A 6,000-nucleotide genomic window follows, 5' to 3' on the forward strand; every position below is an offset into this window, starting at 1 on the left:
ATTCTACATTTGTAAGTTCAACTTTCACAATAAAGAGTTGTATGACAGTACTTGTATGAGGTGAATAGAAAAATACTATATCTTTTGTTTTTTACAGTGCAAATATTTGTAATAAAAAATAAATATAAAATGAGCACTGTACACTTTGTATTCTGTTATAATTGAAATCAATATATTTGAAAATATAGAAAACATTGAAAATATTAAAAATAAATGGTATTTTATTATTGATTCACATTGCGATTAATCGCTATTCATTTTTTTAATTGTGATTAATTTTTTCAATTGCTTGACAGCCCTAGAAATTAGGCCTGCATAAGTTATAACCAGGGGTAGGTAAGACTTCAGGTAGGTCAGGCAGGTATGTACGTAGACTGGTGTTTTTAAAAAAAAACTTTTTATCTAAATGCTTTGTTTCTAATGCAAAATAAACAATACTTTGTTAAGAAGGCTGTTTTGTCACTGTCAGAGACGCCTGAAGCGTAAAACCGTAGGTGCCTGAACTCACTTGGATCTGCTCGGTAACAACAATTGATGTATAAGGTACTGTAGCTCAGGGCTCAGTCTAGGAGTCGGGGAATCGTGGGATTCTGCCCTGGAATAGGTAAAGGTATGAGGCTCAGTACCAGGAGGAGATATGCCCAGGCCTAGTTTACACTAAAAAATTATGTTGGTTTAACTACGTCAGTCCAGGATGTGAAAAATGCACACCCCTGAGTGGCATTATTAAGCCAACCTAAATCCCCATGTAGACAGAGCTAGGTTGATGGAAGACTTCTTCCATCAACCTAGCTACTACCTTTTGGGGAATTGGATTACCTAGGCTGATGGAGAACCCCTCCCTTCAGCATAAGTAGTGTCTGCACTGAAGCAGTGTAGCTGTACCCTAGTAGTGTTTTAAGTGTAGATAAGACCTCAGAGAGGCCACAAAGGGGACAGAGGAGCAGCCAGACCTGTAATGATGACAGTGTCATTTAACGCTGCTCAGAGCAGGTCTACATGAAATGGTTTAAAATGTTGGCAGTTGCTGCTTCCTGATCTATACTAGAGCTACCTCCCGTGGAAAGCACCAGTGCAGGAGCAAAAGTGGGAGGTTTTAAGAAAAATATGAAGTATAGCTGAAGCCAGATTTTCCTAAATTCATACAGTGAGTCAAACTGAATTAGAACCCACATCTCCTGACTGCTAGTCCTCTACTCTTACATCTTGTGTTTGAATCATGTTTTCTGAAAACTTTGCTTCAAAATCCTTCTTTTGGAAGTCTTTGTTTATCTCCATGGGATCATCAGTAAAGTTATTGTTAAATCGCTGCTTTTTAATTTCCATGAAAAATCTGGCAGTGCCCTGAAAACATACTGCTGAAATGTAGAATTGTTAAATTACCCTCTGTAAATTAACAAACTGGACACCCAGCTCTAGTCAACCAAAAAGTTATTTTTAAATTGTTTGTTCTAGCTGAAAGGGATTTGGTTCAAAAGGATCCAATTTGTTCACAGTAGAATATTTATAAAGTCAGTTGAATTGGGTAACAGGAGGAATCTGGCTAATGATTTGCCTTGAGTGGCTATGTTATGGGAAAGCAGATGATGGGGAAATAGGCAAAAATAAAGAGGTAGCCCAGCTCTTGATCCTATGCCAGTAATAGGATTTATTAAACAGGCATTAAGCCTAGTTTACTTTGTTCTTAAAGATATGGCTTCTTGTTAAATTTAGTTTATTTTTTTAAATAAAAACTTTGATCATTAAAATATTGAGTTCTGGTTATGAATATGATAAGTATATTTTTGGTGTAGAGGAAACGTTACATCTCGTGTGCCTGCAACCTTTGTAATGCATTCTCTCTCCTAAAATATAAAGCTTCCTTACTCTTTGCTTTAGAGACTGAGAACCAATCACCTCCCACATTAGTAGTGTAACATATCTATTAATATTGTGGAATACAATACTTGCTGCTGTAGAACATAAAATACCTTTATATAGGGCATCGTTTGCTATGTATTACAGCCATCTAAAAATATACCTTAAAACATATCTAAACAGACATGCCTTTCACTGTGTCCTGAAAACTACCAAACCCTGGGAAACTCAGAAGAAGCAAGTGAGATCCTGTAAGGGGCTTGATCCTGCAAAGTGCGGAGGACTCTGGTCCTGATGCAGCAATGCACATGGTTAACTTTAAATACATGAATAATCCCTATTGAAGTCGTGAATATGTGTGTCACGTTGCTGGGACTGCACACACTTGAAGTTAAGGGCCTTGGGCAAAAAATTGCTGTGTAGACATTTGGGCGTGGGCTAGAGTCCGAGCCTGAACATCTGCATGGCAGTTTTTCAGCCCCAGAGCCCAAGGCACCTGTGCCAGAGTCAGCTGACTTGGGCCAGCTATGAGTTTTTTATCCCCGTGTAAACATACCCCATATGGTTAAACACTTTGCTCGGTCACAGTGCTTGGCTTTTTGCAGGGTTGAGCCTTGAGTTCTTCTGATGAGACTGCCCGTTACCAGACCTAGAGAGTTCTATCCCAAGAACCAACTCCAAAAATGCCCCAGAGGATAGTCACAAAAATTAAGAAACATAAAAGGCAGAGGTAGTTTCTCAAGTAACCAGGTCTCAGACTATTGCTGTTATCGCTGATTGTGACTAGCACCTAGAATTGCACCCAGAAGCAGAGAGAGCCCATGAACAGGATAGAACTCAGGTGGGTTATGCTCACAGTGCCCCAGCTCCCTCCACTCAGAAGGCAGGTAGCAACACTCTGCACCAGATTTAACTTCAGGGATCAGCAAAAACAGCAACTTAATCTCTTTCTGGAAAGGTATTTGAAATACTGTACCAAACTTGCCAAACTGGTACCTGTTGTACTGCATTTTTAAAAATTCCTCCAGGGTATAACTGATCTTGGTTTGTGTGTGTACCCACGCACCTAACATACCTAACACAGTGGGCCAAAAAGATCTTTTTTGGGGACTATGGGCACTAATATACTACAAACAATACAGATAAGTTCATGGAAGATAGGTCAATTGATGGCTATTAGCCAAGATGGTCAGGGATGCAATGCCATGCTTTGGGTGTCCCTAAACCTCTGACTGCCAGAAGCTGGGACAGGACGACAGGATGGATCACTCCATAATTGCCCTGTTCTGTTTCTTCCCTCTGAAGTATCTGCCACCAACCACTGTTGGAAGACTGGATATTGGGCTATTAGCGATGAACCATTGGTCTGACCCAGTGTGGCCATTTTTAACTTCTTATCCTTTTGTGAATAGAATAATAATTCTCTGCAATAATATTGCCACAGGGCACATCTTGGTACGTATATGCTTTCAAAAAATGATTTCTCTGCATAGCAAACAACAGCAATAACTTTAGCTACAACATGCTGAGTTTTCCAGCAGGCTAAATGGCATACTGGATCTGGATGGAGTTTTCCTGGGGGCTTTTCCATCAATTTCTGCAGAATTTAGGTACTGAATTTAAAAAATATTTCCATTCCTATTATTATGAAGAAAACTTTCAGCATGTAAACAGGCAGCGATGTCTTTTTGAATCTGCAGACAGCCTGAAGGCCCAAAGCCTGGCTCCAGGATACACGCAAAGTCCTCCTCTGCATGCCACTGTAGAAGTAGTGTTGCTACCCATCCGGTTTTCATCCAGACAGTCCAGGTTTCGTGTGTCTGAGTGCCACTTGATAAGCCCTGATATCCATTTTTTTTTTATCTGTGGAAAGATGGCAACCCTCAGCAGAAGGAAGGAGGCAGCGCATCAGCAGTAGACGTCAAGATCGCTTTTCGGGCTAGGTTGCTTGTGCATCCTGTGGCAGCAGGTAGCCCTGTGCAGGCCACATGTGGCAGGCAAGGTGGCTTCGGTCATGCTGGTGAAGTCCCTGTGGATGATGGGAGTGGGGTCTTGGGGGGAAGAGGTGGATAAAGGGGCAGGACCTCAAGGGAAGAGGTGGAGCAGAGGCGGAGCTTTGGGGAAAGAGGCAGGGCAGGGGGCGAGGCCTCAGAGTTCCAGTTACCAGCTATTAGAAAGGTGGCAACCCTACGTAGAAATCAAGTGTCTCCTTGACCACTCCTATATGGACCATTCCCTTCAAGAGATGCTTCAGCTCCTTCTCTTCATGCAGTGGGGAAAAGGGGGTGACTACAGAGCCACTGCTCCTTTGTTGTAGTCTAACTCCTTAAAACTGTTAAGTGACTGGAAATTTCCATTCATCCCCACTCCTTCGTCCCAAGCCCTTTGAGCACTAACAGCAAGTAGATAAGTCTTCTGGCCAGTGGCCTACCAGATGAATTGTTTTAATACTGCTGGACCTACACAGATAAATCAATAGATCTAACTCCTAGATTTAAAAACCACATAATACAGATTTTTTAAAAATGCCCTGTATACAACTACAGTCGAACTCAAGATCTTTGGCTATTGTTACTTTTGTCCTTTCTCTCCACCCTTTGTTTTGTTTGTTAACTCTTTGTCATGTCTATTGTGGGCCCCAATCCTCATCCCTGGGGAAGGGGCCTGTCTATGATCTGTCTGCTAAGTACCATGCATATCTATGTTGCTGTAAGAATAATGGTGAATATGGTTGACCCAGAAATGATCTAAATACAACAGAACAAATCTCCTCTATATGTTATGCCCTCTGCACAAGCGAAGTGATATTTGATTTCAGTTTACTCTGTTTATATATATATAAGCGCATCTTTACTCTCTGGGATCATCACGTCCTAGATTTTTTTCACCTTTGCTGTTTGAAATTGATAGATTAGGACTACCTGAATGGCTTCATAGGTCTTTGAATTGTAATTAGGTGCAGTTGCAGGGATTTTACAAGAGCTCTTTGAAATCACTCTTGAAAAATATATTTGGAGTTGGTGTCAGAATAAAAAGCCTTAGGGAAAGTTTTTCACAGACCTTTTATGTATTCAGAATTTACTAAAGAGGTGGGCTGCAATCTATAGGGTAGGTATTGAGACTGGCGTATTACACTATTCAGACTTTAGGATTGAGAATCAATCATTGGTAAGATCTAATGGGTTCTAGTTTGACATACTGAAAGCGGAAAAGTTGAAACACATGTTATTTATGTCGAAGTTTGAATTGTCCAGAGCCATGTGTGCTGCCTGACAGTTATAACTTATACAAACTTCACAGAAAAGAATCTGAAAGCCCGATTCTAATCATAAAATAGAGCACTGTAAATCCTTAAATAACTGGATTTACTCCAGATTTATATTGCTGTAACTGTGATTAGAATTGGGCTCTATGTCTTTTCAATGATATATCAGAATCTGCTTTTGACAGAGACAAAATAGCTTGTCTACGGTTTCCTTAGCTACTCCTGTGAAAAAGAAAATCAATAAGAATTTGGGTATGAAATTAGAAGAAAGAACATTAAAATTAATACCCCTATATTTCACCGGAATGAGAGGGGTAAAGTGACAATTCCAATTGGTTCTCAGGTTTATGGGTGGTCAACTTTCTTTATTCAACAGATCTTTTAAAATTCCTTTTTACTGGAGAATCTTGGTTTGTTTCCAGGGGAATCCCTGGAACACACTGACTGTACTCTGAAGCAAAACAGTGAGAACAGGAAACCAAACATTTGGCAAGCTAAACATTTTAAGAACCACACCCAGTTAGAGGGAGGAAAAAATTCTGATGCTGAGCTAGTGTATTTTACATGGCAACATCTTCCAAATGGGGAAATACACAAATAAACATATGACCAAAACAAAATAAAGAAACATATAAATCTTAAGAAACTGTGGCTTTGCTTCAACCACTTGGATTGAATGTTAACAGAGGAGTCCAGAATGGGTTGATTTCTTTTTATGGCTCACACAATAAATCTTAGATTTGCTGGGTGATAACATTGATGACTTGGCTATGTTCCATCATGACAAGGTGTTGAAAGTTCTGTTGAGTTTATGTCAGTTTTGGATTATGTTGCAGGCCAGTTTATTGATGTAAACAGTCTAATGCCTTTACTTTTAT

The sequence above is a fragment of the Chelonoidis abingdonii genome, chromosome 19 (assembly GCF_003597395.2).
Source record: "Chelonoidis abingdonii isolate Lonesome George chromosome 19, CheloAbing_2.0, whole genome shotgun sequence".
NCBI classification, from domain to species: domain Eukaryota; kingdom Metazoa; phylum Chordata; order Testudines; family Testudinidae; genus Chelonoidis; species Chelonoidis abingdonii.